This window comes from Calliphora vicina, chromosome 1 (assembly GCF_958450345.1).
Source record: "Calliphora vicina chromosome 1, idCalVici1.1, whole genome shotgun sequence".
Classification (NCBI taxonomy): domain Eukaryota; kingdom Metazoa; phylum Arthropoda; class Insecta; order Diptera; family Calliphoridae; genus Calliphora; species Calliphora vicina.
In genome coordinates this window covers 36,254,812-36,272,551 of record NC_088780.1, presented here as the reverse complement: position 1 = coordinate 36,272,551, position 17,740 = coordinate 36,254,812, and positions in this window count along the sequence as shown.

The following is a 17,740-nucleotide window of genomic DNA, read 5'->3' as shown; positions in this document are numbered from 1 at the left end:
TTTGTTTTATTGCAAAAATTAAAATTGTATGGACCGACTGATGTTTTAGCGTTCTCAGAATATCAAAATTGTTAATAACTTCAAAATTATAGGGGGTAAGATTTTATCGTAAGTCAATGTTTACATTTTACAGTAAACGAATTTTATCGTAAGCGCCACATATTGGTACAGAAAAAAAGAGGGAAATAAATCTGTAACTTCTAAATGGTGAGATTGGTTTGAATGAAATTTCACATGCGCAAAGAAGAAGTGTTGTGGAGTTTAAGTTCTGAATGTGGACCTCATGAGCCCACCAGGGGCGCGACCAAAGGTCCTCAATGTAGGACACCTTGGGTATGTTACATTTTTAAAACGATCCTATTTCTTCGTTTGTGTTCCAATTTCAAAAAAAAATACACACATAAAATCTTTTCATCGAGCGCTACAAAAGACTTAGTCGTAGCTATCACTTATCTATTTTAGCTTAGAAGATATTCGCATTTGAAAATTTAATTTTTAACAGTTTTACCCAACCTACTCCAGTTTTTTGATAACAGCGTATCCAAATATTTTCCGATTTTCTCCAGTTTTCCTTCATTAGACTAACAACATATGTATGTGTCAAATAGAAAAATAAGTGTTTAAAAATAAGTCCAAAGTTATATGCAGTTTAATTTAAAAAATTTAAAAAGCCTATTTTTCGCAAATTTTTTTTTGGAAAAAAATAACTTTTTTTCTTTTTAAGTTATCGCAAAAAAATTCTAAAAGGATGTATAAGGACTTTATACTTTCTGAAAGCTATGTTTTCGTAAAATATTATAATTGAAAAAAACATTAAAAAATTTTCTTACCGAGGGGACCAGGTCCATTCAAAAAACACCTATTTTTTTATGTAAAATTAAAATTTAGGGCAAAAATTCTCAAATCGCATATTCGATATCAAAATATAGTAACCGATTTTAGATGGCTCAATATGCTTTTAATTATTTTGTAAAGAGTTCCGATAACTCAGACCCTGGTATGGATATTATAGCCAAAAAACTAAAAATTTCCATTTTTGGGATTTTTCAAAAATTGTTTGCGAATTGCGGGATTGCTGATAATAAATTTCAAAATTCGTTTTTAGTTTTCCATTTTAAATGGAAAATTTTACATAACTATGAAATTTCATTAAAAACTATTCATAAATAACAATTTTATTTCAATTCGAAAAATTTGTATCTATGCAAAATTCTATAAAAATTATTTTTTTGTCATATTTCATATGTCATATTCCATGAATTTTTAATTGTCAAAAGTTATAAATATTTTTGAAAAATAGACAAATAGCTTGAACGAAATTATATTATATCGCATCATAAGATTTTTAATTTTATGTATAAATTTCAAAATAATCGAAAAAACCTGCGCTAAAAAAATGCAGTCCACTGAAGTTGATGAACATAGAAATTTTGATGTTTTTTATATTTTGTTCTACGAAATTTTTTATATGGTACTTTTTCCAGCTTTTTTTACTGAAAATCTCATCTATGACAATTGTCATTTACGAAAATATACAACAAAGTCAAATGATGAGTTTACTGTGATTGTACCAAAATATTGAATATACAGTAAATTTGAATGCCATTGTAAACAAGCGAACATATATGAACTTATATATATCAACCTAATATTTCGAAATCATAATACACAGATATCTGACAACAAACTACCAAAAAATTATCCAAATCGGCGAACATGGAAAAAATGAATTTCGGCCACTTTTCAACCAATGTGCGACATCGATTTTGAATTGGACAAGTAATTCCAAAAATTCCAAAAAAATAATCTGAAATTGACTGATCCATAAATCACTTACTAATACTACTAGTAATGCATGAAATTACTGTTAGAATGAGAATTTCATTTCATCCATTAGCGTTAGCACCAGACTATCATTTCCTCCAGAGATCGAAAATAACTCGTCCATATACCAAAAAACACAAATTGTGATTTATATTTTTGTGATAAAAATAAATCACTGCAACTAAAAGTTATAAAATGATTTTAATTTAAATGATTTAGTATGACCTTTATTCGTTTTTGTTGGTTTTTAATGGTTTGATGTGAGATAAATAAGTCATTTGTTCTTGTTTTTAATAACTGTTACCTTCTCTTTTATTTACATACAATAACCTATTATTAGTAATTTTTAACAAATTATGGAAAGAATATGATAAATGTGAAGTAATGAAGTCTGTGTAACAGAAATGAGAATGTTTTTTTAATTTGTTATTAATATTTTGATAGATTTTATATATGTAAGCGTTGATTTGCATCAAATTAATTAGCGATTTATTTTCTATGTTCGCAAATAAAAGTCACAAAAAAATAAATTATAAATCACTCATCCAGATTATTTGTATTTGTTTCTTTTCTGTTTCTCTCAACCCCAAACCTAAAATGCTCTTGAATAAATCACTCTCTCAGTGATATATCACAAAAAATAATTTTTAAATGGCTGCGAATGAGAATTTACCATTGAAATGAAAGTGAACCCGTTATTTTCAGTCTCTTTACTTCAGTGAAAAAAATTGAAAAGGAAAGAAGAAGTTCCAGTCGACGGTATTGAGATGAATATGTGGCGCGATCTAGACCTATTACTATTCTTGATATAGGCATCAAAGTATTTAAATTTCGATTGTTCAGAAATACTGCCGAAGAAGGAAGATGTCCCAGAAACTTAGTACTTTGATCTGTTAATGGGTAGTGACAGAAACAAAGATAAATACAATCATCCTCTTCCTCATTATAACAACTCATGCAGAAGTCCTTATGAGGCAACCAAAGTCTACTAGCTCCTTTTTATATTGTTGAGATATGATGGTACCTAAATGCTATCCTTATCACAAAATCGTTAGCATAGGCAGGAACGCTTTTAGAGAAATTCCTACAAATGTAGAGGCTCATAAAATTTCTTATTATACCTTTCAGTTCATTATTCATTTCGATTAGTAACAGCAAGGCTGTCAATTTTCTTTTTGAACTACCCTTATATACGTGTTTGTCCTTAAATTGTATATTAATCAAAGTCAAGCATACAAGACTAGAATTATTTAAATTTATGTTGCAAGGAAATGTACAAATAATCGTACATTTGAATATTCTTAGTAACACATTCATATATAAACAACATATTAAATTATAGCATGATGATTAAATAAATACAATTGGTGACAATCAAATAAAATCTCTGCCCAAATGTAATTTTATTTGCAAGAGTTACAACATGAGCAGCTGTAGTTTAAAGTTTATTTTAAATGAAAAATGTTAAACAAAAATTTCATATTAAATGTTAGTATTGCAAGAATTTTTATATAGTTTAAGCTGAGATCAATTCGAACGTATTGTATTCTGTCTGATTTATATATCCTAATCTAGGATAATTCAAGGATCAAAAATCAAATAGTTTGGCAAGATAATTTATAATTTTTTTGATATAAATTAACTCTTGAAATAGGGTGTGAAATAAATAATAGGACTGATATGGTTGCATTTAACATATTATAATTAACATTTTTATTTATTAAACAAGTAAGAAAGTATGGTCGGTCAAGCCCTACACTAAGTAAAAGAGCAAACAAAAATTTTATTTTAAAATTTCAATAATTATATTTTTGAGTGATTTTCGGAATTGGGCCTTATATGGGAGCTATGACCAATTATGGACCTATCGCCATGAAATTAGGTCGTGTGATTTATGTCCATATTAAAGTTAACTATGTTGATTTTTGTGTGTATACCAAAATTTTTAAGCGATTTATGCACGTTAAAGTGATTTTCGGAAGCGGGTCTATATGGGAGCTATGACTAATTATGGACCGATCGTAACAAAATTTGGTGACATGAATTTTGTATATATAAAACTTATTTGGAGCGCAATTTGTGGAGATACATTTATAAATTAAACATTTATGACCGATAAAGTCCAATTTCGGAAGGACATTTGTATGGGGGCTAGGTGAAATAATGGACCGATTTCAGCCGGTATCAATTGGCTTGGTCCTTGGGCCGAAAAAATAACATGTACCAAACTTGATCGAAATATCTTCAAAATTGCGACCTGTACTCTGCGCACAAGGTTTACATGGACAGCCAGCCAGCCGACCAGACGGACGGACATCGTTTAATCGACTCAGAAAGTGATTCTAAGTCGATCGGTATAATTTAAGGTGGGTGTTAGACCAATATTATATAATACCCTCCCCACTATGGTGGTGTAGGGTATAATTAAACATTTATGACCGATAAAGTCCAATTTCGGAAGAACATTTGTATGGGCGCTGGGTGAAATAATGGACCGATTTCGGCAAGTTTCAATAGGCTTGGTCCTTGGTCCAAAGAAATAATATGTACCAAATTTCGTCGAAATATCTCCAAAATTGCGACCTGTACTCTGCGCACAAGGTTTACATGGACAGCCAGACGGACGGACAAAGGCCTTTATAAATACCGAAATTTACATCAAGGAATGTTCACAAAATAGGATGCTTCCATTCATAAGATTTCCTAATGTGTACACTTATTTTTGGCCTGATTTGGCATCCTGTCACTAAGCAAGTTCTTGAGTGGTAAAAGAACAATAATGTGGTATTTGTACCAAGAGAGGCAAATTCTCCAAACTGCCTGGAGTTAAGGCCAGTGGAGAGATATTGGGCTCTTGTTAAAAGAGAAGAGCACAAAAAAGATGTCTCTCTCTTGGACCAGCACTCAGGGTATGACTCCTACCCATTCAAAGCATTTTGTTGGACCTAGGAAAATAGGTTATGGGAGGGAGGAAAGGGGGTTTAGTGTTTGTAGACATTCGATTTAAACTTTCCTACATTGAAAATGACTGGAAACACTTCAGCGGGAAGCATACTTACAGTACGGCTAATGTGTGTAGTTTGTTGTGAAATCAACTTGCCAATTGACCACAAAGAGTTGTGTTCTTGATAAAAAATTGTATTAAATAAAAATCTGCAGGTACCAGGAACAAATTCCCTAATTTCATCCAAACACATTCCATTATAGTACAGATAGAACAGTGAAACGCAGCCCACATTGGGACAGTGCTCCATCGTCACCAATAATCACCTTCGCCCTTTACGCGGTCGAGAAGCTACAAAATAGACTTTGAAGCACCGCCTCATACATAGGAGTTATATTATCTTTTTGGTCGGTATAGGTGGTGTAAATAATGAGGAGATCAGATGGGGTGAAGTAATTACTACACCGTTTCAGAAATCCCAGACTTTTTCAAATGCCAAGAACATCAAAAGCGTCTGCTTCCACAATACACCACAAATAAATACAGATGAAGCGACATGGTCTGTCGTTCGGCCTTGTTTCAACATGCAACACTGAGTCTTTCGAGCGTTGAAAGCGACCATATTCGCACGACCCCATTCAGAGATTGTCAGAAGGTCCCGATTAAGGGAATCATTCAAGTTTTGCCTCATTGCCTCCGACAGGCTTGATCTGTAACAGAATAGTAAATCTTGCTGTTATATGCATAAAAATAGATAGGAACTATAAAACTACGGAATGGAGTTGAAGAAAGAATAGAGCCTTGTCGTATCCCTGCATTTTTCTTGAACTCGTTTGAAGAGATCCCAACTCGTATAGTGCGATCTCTGAGAAAGCTCGATATAAATCGAACGAGAAAAATGCAGGGATACGACAAGGCTAAATTCTTTCTTCAACTCCATTCCATATTTTTTCTAAAATTCTAGAAAATGTGGATAGCAGTCTAATTGGTCTCTATCATTATTATTTTAGCACATTTCCACTGCGAAGGAAAGTGATCAATCTTAATATAGAATTGTAAATTGTTTTAATAATATTATAAATTTTCGAGGCAAATATTTGATCATGTTTGCACTAGTGAGTTAAAACTGGAAGAGTTTTTGATACACTATTTCTTAATTGTATCTTTTTTGGCAGAAAATTTTTAAAATCTTATTTTTAAGCTAATTTTTTAAAATTTCCGATTTCAGTTTTTCAAAACTCCTTCCCCATACAAAACACTTTGTATTTGCCACTAACTGTATAAATTTATAGTTATTGTATTAATATGCTAAAATATTTAATTATGTATATAAGCATTTAGTAGTATTGAACAACTACTAAGTACTATTATTGTTCTAATTAGAAGAATAACAATTGGTTGTAAATATACGATTAGTAGCAAAGGAAATGTAATGAATAAGTAAAATTGGTTAGGAAACGGATGAAAAAATAGAAAAGAATATAAAATACATTAATTTAGTCTTAAGTTTACTTGAGTATTTGTTTAAAGGCATTTATAACTCCATAGTAGTTTAAGTAGAATACAAAATATCTATCTATATCTAAATATATCTATTATTAAAACAAATGAGTCTTGTAATAATTGCAGACAGAAAATCCAAGCACATACACTTACACAAATACTTACTAATTAAAAACAATTACGTAAATAAGTGTTTGAAGTTCTAACGAATTACTAATTACACTCAAAAATGGAAAAATATATACATAAGTATTGATTAAGCAGATAAGTACATATACACATACTGAGTGGTTGAGTAAAGTGAAGAAAGGTCAGTTTATGGGAAATGAGGCAATTTGTTGATAGGACTCTAAACATTTCTAAATACTTTGACAAAACGTTTTACTTTACTAACATACTAAACATAACGAAGTAAAGTTAAATGTCCTATGGTTACATAAAATTTAATGTTTTTTTTATTTAAGTTCAAATTATGTATGTGTAATGCTCTATTAGGTTAAATGACTGATATTGCGCCAACTCAATTAACAAGGTGTAACGGCAGATTTATTAACAACCATCCCAAACCTCTAAAACTAGAGACATGCAATTTGAACTATAGATTGCTATCCGATCAAATAGATCCAATTCCGATATGATGCTATTAGTTATTTTACTATTATATTACTTAGTTGCAGCAGTCGCACGTAAAATCAAGTAATCTCAGAATTTTGTTGAGAATTTTTAGCAGCGGTATAGAAAAACAAGTAAGAGAGCTATATTCAGCTATGTCGAACATTTCACCAAAATTTTATAAAATTCAAATTTTATATATCGTCGTCCCGAAGTTATCTTCACGTATATCACAAAATCAAAAAAAATGAGTTGGGACCATTTTCTGGGGTAAAATTGTTAGATCTATCGATCTGTTCAATCGACAGGTTTATATCTCTTATAATTTTAGAGATATTGTGGGGCAATTTTGTTGTATATCCATTTTTGCTAAAAATTTAATGAGTTATGATACTGTATGAGCCATTTTTGTGGATATACAATAAAATTTGTATGAAATTTTATAAATATAAAAATCTTGTGTTATCTTCACGTATGTGATACAAATATTTAACAAGTTTTTAAAAAAGAAAAAAATATTTTATTTTAATTATAATAGGAATTTCGAATTCGTTCTATATTCGTGAATTTTACAGCATACAATCTATAGCGGTTATTTTTATATATAGAATGCAATTTTTGATTTTAAAATAAAAACATGTATTTTTTGAGATAGTTGTGATTATTTATTGGATTGTAAAGACGACATGTTCTGATTAACTACGGAATAAAATATCTGTCAAATGACCACATCTGATGACGAGGTATACATACATATATGCTTTGAATATCTTTAATTTTGTCTTGAGAAATATTTATTCATGTGTATGAATAAAATTGCCAAAACTCTCTTTCTAGCTCGTATTTTAAAACTTGATGATGGAAATTCGTTTTCACTTATAGATGTTTTATAGACTAGAGAAAATAAATTGAATTTATTATATTTTATTACTTTAATTTAGGCAAATAGATTCTTTAAAATTATTTTGGCTTGCTAGTAATGAATAAACTTTCAAATCTTCCTACCGATTTCTATAATTTTTAAAATGAACTTTTTGGATTGATTTTGATGTCGAATCTAAAATGATAATGACTTATTTTAATTTTAGGAATCGGTCTATTGCACTATGTACAGTGTAAATCTGTTGAATTTGAGAAAGTCCCGGCTGTGAACATTTTTGAAAAATTGTTTTCAAATTACTTCTTTTATACAAAATTTCATGGATAGTAGACGATACCATTTTATTTCGGTTTTGTGGCACACAGGAGTCGCTCCAAAGAATCATATGCTCAATATTATAAAATCTTGGAATACATTTTCCAAAATTTTAATAATAAATTGTGGCTTTTTAAGCCCGCCAGAACTTGCGAAAGGATTAACTATCTAATGAACTGTCCCACTGTTGTCACTTTTTGACATTTAGAATCAGTATATTCTGTCAAATCATTATAAATATATTGATGGTTGAACAATGCTACCAAATTATCTATATGTACTTTGAAAATCAGTTATTGATTCACTTTATTGTCGACTGTTTTATCGCAAAATTACATTTAGCGATGAGGCTCAATTTTGTCTTAACGGGTTTGTTAATAAACAAAATTGACGCATATTGAGTAAAACCAATCCACAACAAACTCAACACACTTTATTACATCCAGAAAAATTCACCGTTTGGTGTGGTTTACATGCTGGTGGCATCATCGGATCTTATTTCTTCATAAATGAAGTCGGAGCAGGCGTTGCGGTCAATGGAGATCGTTACAGAACCTTGATCAACGATTTTTGTTCGATTTATTGAAATGGACCTGTCTATTGGCCTCTAAGGACGAGCGATTTGACATTTTCGATTATTACCTGTAGGTCCACGTGAAGTCACTAGTTCATGCTGATAAACTAGCAACAATTGACGACTTGCAGGCCAACATTGTTCGTGTTATTTGTGACATACCATCAATTCAATTCCAAAGTGGTCCAAAATTGGAAGTCCATAATGCGCTTCATTAAAAATAGCCATGGTGGCATATTCCTGAAATCATCATGTTTTTTGAATAAAAATTTACTTCTTTTGTAAATTTTTTACAATTTAAAGTTCTATTCGGCCTAAAAAAAACACACTTTAGAACTTGCCATAACATTTCCAGAGCGATTTACTAAATACATACGTTAATTTTGAATACTGAAAGTATAACTCATATACGTGAAGATAACTTTGGAGAAAAATATTAGTGCAGTTTTTATCAGTACATTTTCACGTATGTGCCATAAATTAATAAATATTTCGTAAAAAGTGGCCTATACAACAAAATGGTAAATTTGTTTTGGAGCCAATAACTTGAAAAATTTCCTGCATGACTTTGGAAATTTTTTCAATAATCGATGTAGAATTTCAAGCACTACATAATACAGAAACATCGAACAACTTTTTTCGACTCAATTTTTTTAAAACTTTAAATTCAATTTCCCAACAAAAAATTTGTTGGACTTACGTGAAGATAACTTCGGGGCGACGATATGTTTAGGTAAACAAAGTTTAAAAGTTTTTTTCTTGAAAATTTAAAAAAAAATAGTTTTTAATTTTTTAAAATTTTTTTTTTAATTTTTTAAAAAACAAAGTTTAAAATTTTTTTTATAAATTAAAAAAAAAATTTAAAAAATTAAAAACAAATTTTTTTTTAAAATTCTCCAAAAAAAATTTTAAACTTTGTTTACCTAAAAATATATAAAAAAATTTAATTTTATAAAATTTTGGTGAAATGTTCGACATTGGTTTACCTAAAAATATTCATTATTAAAAAAAATTTATGAAAAAAAATTTTGTTTGGGAAAAAAATTCGGATTTAAAACTATTTTTACCGATTTTGACCCATTGTAAGTTCAAATTACTACAGCCTTATATACATCGTTACAATGGACTTTGAAATATCTACCATTAGATATCCATATTGTCTATATTAATGACTTAGTAATCCAGATATAGATACAAAATTGGCCAAAAATCGAGGTTGTCCCTTATATCTCAGCCATTTGTGTGCCGATTTTCTATATTTTATATAGCAACCGAGCCGGGAGAATTCCCGATATATTGATGTATCAATGATGTTTGCAAGTTATTTGAGGGCTATGGAAAGTTGATTTCAACATACAGACGGACATGGCTATATCTACTTCGCTATCTATAATGATCCAGAATATATATACTTTGTAGGATCGCAAATGAAAAATGTAGAAATTACAAACGGATTGACAAACTTCTATATACCCTTGCCACTCATGGTGAAGGTTATAAAAATTTAAAAATTTTTACCCACCCTGCTCCAGTTTTTTGATAACAGTGTGTCCATATATTTCCCGATTTTACCTTTATTGGACTAACAACAAATGCATTTATCAAATCAAAAAAGAATTGTTTAAAATTAATAACTGATTTAAAATTTATATGCATTGGAATTTAAAAAAGGCGATTTTTAGCTAGTTTTTGTGGGAAAAAGTAACTTTTTCTTCTTAAATTATCTAAAAAAATTCTAAGAAGATGTATAAAGAGTTTTTACTTTTTAAAAAGATAACTTTACGCCAACTATTCTAAATGGAAAATAAATTTTGATATCAGGTCGATTCAAAATATGATTATTTTTTATATAAAATTCAAATTTAGGGATAAAATTCTCAAATCGCGTAATCCATATCAAAATATAGTAACCCATTTTAGATGGCTCAATATGTTCTTAATTATTTTGCGGAGGGTTCCGATAATCCCGTCTCTGTTATGTATATTATAGACAAAAAAAAATCCTATTTTTGGAATTTCTCAATACTTTTTTGGGAATAAATTTAAAAATTGGTTTATATTTTTGCATTTTCAACAGAAAAATCTAAAAATTATTCATAAATAAAAATTTAATTTCAATTTGAAAAAAAAACTCAATAAAAAGCAGTCATTTTCGAATTAAATGAATTTTTTAATTTGCAAAAAATTTACAAAATTACTTATCCAAAATTCTCTCGCAGAGAATTTACCTAATAATGTACAGTGGGCAGAATCCAAATTTTTTGGAAATAAATCAGGCATTTCTAAAGGGCTAAGATAAAATTTGACATGGGCGTAGCCAAGGAGTATTCAAGTTTAAGGTATTAAAATGCTCCAGGTTCGGTATGAAAAAGTGCAATATTTTTGATGGACTAAGTTTTAAAAGTGGCTTATTTTTAAATTTAATTGAGACATTGACTTGAATTTTGAAAACAAACAAAACAAAAAAAAATATTTCTGAATAAATGTGGATCAAATTGTTCCTAATATTTGCAATCCTATTAAAATTTTAATACAAATTTAAGATTTAGAAACTCAATAAATATGCAATTAAATCTTTATTTATTACCAAGACTCAATGAAATTTTCAAGGTTTTTTAAATTTATCATTCTAAAGTGTAAAAAAATTTTACAAAAGATAAAAGGAAATCCCCCAATTCCTAAAAATTGGAGCGAAAATCCCAAAAACGGTATTTTTTACAATTTTGCTCATAGGGTACACTTTTCCTACAGGGCTAGGAAAATATGTACTTTGGAGATAAATAAGGCACATATCAAGGTTTCCAACGCTGATTTCGGTTTAATGATCCCAGCTTTGAGATTTTAGAAAATGTGGCCCAAATTTGAAATTTTGATATAAATGGATCCAATTCTGAAGGACGTAGGAGCGACATATTCAAAAAATAGGACATGTTTTCTATACCATAATCTTCTCCGTAAAGACGACTTACAGAAGGCCATAAAATTGTTATAGTTCTTAAAGAAAGATTTTTTTTTAATACAAAAGAGTTAAGTCACCTTTTTGTCTAAAAAACCGCAAAAATCTAATATTTTTGAATCTTTGTATTGAGAATTTGTTATTGGTTCTATAACTGATATTGTTGTCTAATAATTCAATTTTCAAATACATATAACTCGGTATTATAAGAGATAAATGGCACATGCAGACATCATTTCCAAGACCTAGCCAAGCGCTTTCCATAAATTGCACGTGTTTAAAAATGTTACATGTCGAAGGTACTTTGAGCCCCCATAGCGCCGCCCCTCGAGTATTTGTGGGGCCCATTTTAATAACTTAAAATCGAATGCTCCTTGGCTACGTACTCGTCAAATTTTATCCTGATCGGACTTGCCGTTTAGAAATGCCAGATTTATTTCCAACAAATTTTTAATCTACCACACTGCGCAGCGATATATTAAGGATTAACATCCACAATTGTGAACTACATTTGTACGTTTCTTTTCATCCGGTGGAACGTTTTGGTTACATTGAGATAATAGGGTCTTCCGAACTTTGAGAGATGTAAGCGACCACATTGTTTAAACTACAGCTGTCAAATTGGTTAAACAAGACGTGCAAATGATAAAATTGTTTTATCAAAATGGATATTCTGTTCGATCGGCATAATCTTCCTACTGAGAGGACTATTCACAGTTTGGTATATTAATTTGAATCCACTGGTTCAGTAAACAATGAACCAACGTCTGCTTCTAGAGAATCCGAGATAATCGATTTCGCGTTACTCACAACAACTTAGCCATTCACAGACTACAACTGGCGATTTTTGGGTCGTGACTTGAACTTGCAAAATTCAACTGACGGTAAATGAAGGTAATTGACCATTGACAACGACGTGTGTTCGCTTCATGATCCCTGAATGAGTTTTAAACTCACCCTAATTTTCATTAAAAAATCATCAATGAAAATCAGCGATGAGGCTCGTTTCTGAATGATTGTCGAATTTGGGACGATACCGACGTGAGATCCTAGATCATCCAATACATCCTGAGGAAGTAATTATTTGGTGTGAATTTTAGGCTGACGACGTCATGGGTTCATATTTCTTTGAGAACGATACGTGCCACACAGCTCCTACCACATTAGACATTTTGAACGAGCGATTTGAAGGCATGGTCGTCGCACATGAACTGGTCACCAAAATCATTAAATTTGACCGCGTTAGACTTTTTCTTGTAGGGTTTTCTTATGTTACAGATCTATGCGAATATGCTACAAACCACAGCGGTCCAAATACAGCCTGATTTATGTGCTAGAATCATGGACAATTGGACATTTCGGATTCGCACCACCCAGCTAAGCCAAATGATTGGCCTTGCAAAATGTTGATGATATCTTACAAACACTTTGTTAAAGACAGAATAGCACTCAATGAAACACCCTTTATTAATTAATTTAAAAGTCCTTTTTTACTTCTGCTGAATGTGCAAACATTTCTAGGACATTTGCAAAATGGTGCTTCACCTTTAATGTGTTAAAAATCGTTTATATACAGATTAAATCAATCCTAAAACATTGTAGTTATAGGGGTTTTCAGTGGGCCGGTTTAAATAAAATTATATTATCTGCCTATGAAGAAACTATCTAAAATCAATAAAAACCAAAAACGATTCCACAAAGTCATATTTACCATACAATGGCAAATAACATAACATTCACAAAATACCAGCATTTAAAAAAAATTGTTAAATTATCTGTAACCCAAAAGGATTTAGTAATTTTTGTTAAATAAATCTTAGAAAATAAGAAAAACGTGTAAGCATAAATCAAACTACGTAGGCGTATGTGTATCTAAACTTATACATTTAGGATATTAAAAGGACTTTTGACTTTTTGCTACAAACGAAAATCATGTCTGATACAAGATTTTTTCTTTTGAATTAAAACCCACAACCCACTCATTTTTATACCCTACACCACCATAGTGGGGAGGGTATTATGCGTTTGTGCAGATGTTTGTAACGCCCAAAAATATTAGTCTAACACCCACCTTAAAGTATACCGATCGACTTAGAATCACTTTCTGAGTCGATTAAACGATGTCCGTCCGTCCGTCCGTCCGTCCGTCTGGTTGGCTGGCTGGCTGGCTGGCTGGCTGGCTGTCCATGTAAACCTTGTGCGCAGAGTACAGGTCGCAATTTTGAAGATATTTCGATCAAATTTGGTACATATTACTTTTTCGGCCCAAGGACCAAGCCTATTGAAACTGGATGAAATCGGTCCATTATTTCACTTAGCCCCCATACAAATGTCCCCTCGAAATTGGACTTTATCGGTAATAAATGTTTAATTTATCTATGTATCTACACAAATTTCACTCCAAATAAGTTTTATATATACAAAATTCATGTCACCAAATTTTGTTACGATCGGTCCATAATTAGTCATAGCTCCCATATAGACCCGCTTCCGAAAATCACTTTAACGTGCATAAATCACTTAAAAATGTTGGTATACACACAAAATTCAACATAAATAACTTTCATATAGACATAAATCACACGACCTAATTTTAAGGTGATCGGTCCATAATTGGCCGTAGCTCCCATAAATTATTGATATTTTAAAAGAAAAATATTTTTACTCATTTACTTGGTGTAGGGTATTATATGGTCGGGCTTGACCGACCATACTTTCTTACTTGTTTTTACTTATTTATATGACTGTTTAACAAAAAACCCATGAAATACAAAATAGAATATTTAAAATAATAAAAAAAAGAACACAAAAGTAATTTTTAATTTGTTTGTTACTTACTTAAACTTAGAATCTTCAACTTGCTCTTCTAAATGCTTATAGCTAAATTATTTAAAATAATCATCATAAATAGCCAAATACTTTTGTAAATATTTTACAATAAACTTTTAAAAATAAATATGTATGTATTTTAAACAGAAAAACCTGTATATATAGAATTTTATGAAACACTTGTATTAACTAAAAAGAAAAGAACAAAAAACAAATTGAAGCTTTATTAAAAATATTTCAAATATTTCCTTGAATAAAACAAAATAAAAACCAAATTCTTTTAACAATAAATACTAAAAAAAACAACAAAAAAACTTAAGCTTTTAACAGAAAAATTATTATGAAATAATAAATACATAGAAAAATATTATAAAAGAATTTATTTAATTGTAAAATGTTTTATTTGAAGGTGTAAAGACAGGGAAAGGTAAGTAGTAAATTGGAAGAAAAAATATATTACTAAGAAGCTGGGATTATTACAACATATATGCATATTAAAGTGAACCTTATAAAATTATAAAATCTAAAAACCTAATATTGAGAAAATTCTGATAACCTTTAAGGCCAAAGTAGCAATATTAAAAAAATTACATGTTGAAAAATTGCAAAATGGATTAACGCAGAAAAATAAACCAATTTTTTGTACGTATTCACTTTTTCGTATTTTTAATGGTTGACCTGAATCCGCACCTAGGCAAGGGTATATATATATTTGTCATTTATTTTGTAATGTCTACATTTTTCATTTGCGACCCCACAAAGTATATATATTCTGGATTCTTATAGATAGCGAAGTCGATATAGCAATATTCATCTATCCGTCTGTCCGCCTGTATGTTGAAACCAACTTTCCGTAGCCCCAAAATAACTTACATACATGATTCATACATCAATATATAGGGAATTCTTCGACCAAATTGGCCCACAAATAGCTGAGATATTAGGAAAAAAACCGGTACAACCTCGAGTTTTGGACTATTTATACCCTACACCACCATAGTGGGGAGGGTATAATGCGTTTGTGCTGATGTTTGTAACGCCCAAAAATATCAGTCTTACACCGTCTTGCTGGCTGTCCATGTAAGCCTTGTGCGCAAAGTACAGGTCACAATTTTGAAGATATATCGATCAAATTTGGAACATATTATTTTTTCGGCCCAGGACCAAGCCTATTGAAACTGGCAGAAATCGGTCCATTATTTCACCTAGCCCCCATACAAATGCCCTTCCCAAATTGGACTTTATCGGTCATTAATGTTTAATTTATATATTTATCTCCACAAATTTCGCTCCAAATCAGTCTCATATATACAAAATTCACGTCACCAAAATTTGCTATAATCGGTCCATAATTAGTCATAGCTCCCATATAGACCAGCTTCCGAAAATCACATTAACGTGCATAAATCGCTTTGGTATACACACAAAATTCAACATAGTAAACTTTCATATAGACATAAATCACACTATCTATGTGATCTATCATGGTGATCGGTCCATAATTGGTCATAGCTCCCATATAAGCCCCATTTCCGAAAAATTTTAAAAGAAAACAGTTTTTGCTCTTTTACTTAGTGTAGGGTATTATATGGCCGACCATACTTTCTTACTTGTTTTAATCTATATGTGGATTACTAAGTCATTAATATAGACAATATGGATATCTAGATATATGTTTCGAAGTCTATTGCAACGATGTATATAAGGCTATAGTAAGTTGGACCTACAATGGGTCAAAATCGGGAAAAAAAATGTTTAACCCGAATTTTTTTTTTGATCAAAAACATTTTTTCGTCCTCTGCTTCTGCTGCCTACGGATTCCAGTCAATGGCATGGCGGGTTACATCTCCGGGTGGTCTTCGTAATGCGTGACCAATCCATCGCCATTTCCTTCTCAAAACTTCGGAATGTATTTGGCTTGGATGTGTGACTGTCCAGAGGTGTGTGTTCGATATCCTATTGGGCCAGTAGATTTTTAGTATTCTTCTTAGGAATTTATTGGTGAAAACTTGCAATGTTCTAACCTCTCTAGCATCCATATTCCACTTTTCACAGCCATAGAAGAGCGAAGTCTTAACACACGAACTGAAATTTCTTAAGCGATTGGAGATTGATGGTGATTTCCACACAAAAGCTTGCCGAGCTCTCATGGTTCGATTTGAAACATCATCAGAAGAGCCTCCAGTTGATGTTATGATGCTACTCAAGTGGCAAAAGTGGTGCACGTCCTGTAGTTGGATGTTTTTTATAGAGAACTAGCTGACCCGGTGCGCTTCGCCACCCCAATTAGAAGAAAGAAATAGTACTATCAAGTCTCACTTTGTGAATCTAATTGAAAATGTCTAATTTCATATTTCTGGGTATGTGTTCCTAATAAAAAATTTTTAGGTTTATTATTATAAAATATTCAAAAAGTACCATTGCAATAAGGAAATAGTACCATTGATTATCACTTTTAAATTCGCATTCACTAAACCATAACCCGTCAAGTTTGAATTTTAGATTTGTATATCATTTCCTATATTATCAACTAATTTTGTTTCTATAATACATAATATTTAATAAATTATCACAAAACCCAAACAGCGGTTTTGAAATTCTTTGATTTTTTGGAAACTCTAGGTCCATTATCATAGGAAATTCAAAAAAGTACCCATGAATTTTCACTCACTTGGGACCATATACGCCTAATTTCATATTTCTATGTCCATTATTACAAAAAATTAAAAAAGTACCATTCGAATATATAAAAAGTACCAAAAATCTCCCACTTGTGGTTTCCCACCCAATCGGGTCCATATAAGCTTAATTTCATGGCTTTAGGTTCATTGGTGAAGAAATTACAAAATGTACCATTCGAATAAAGAAAAATTACTAAAAATTATATTATTATAGAAAATTCAAAAAAGTTCCATTAGAAATATAAAAATTTCCAAAAAGTCTCCCCCTATAATTCTCCCTCACTTAGGACGATATACGCTTAATTTCATATGTTTTAAAAAAAGTACCAAAAAAAGTACTGTTTGCCCTAATTTGGCCCAATATACACCTTGGTACTCGAGTTCCAAATAACTCCCTGTTAGTTAATTTTTGTATGACTCCAGGAACCAACGTTAAAAAATTTATCAAAATTGGCTTAATAATTTCAAATATAATGTATTTTCCCGATTTTATCCCCTTTTTGGTACCTTTTTTATCCCCATTGAGGTGGTAAAATTTTATTCAAATAAATTTAAATTAATTTACCCTTTTTTACCCCCTAAACGTTCGAATTTCCAAAATCCCTTCTTATCGGAACGTTTT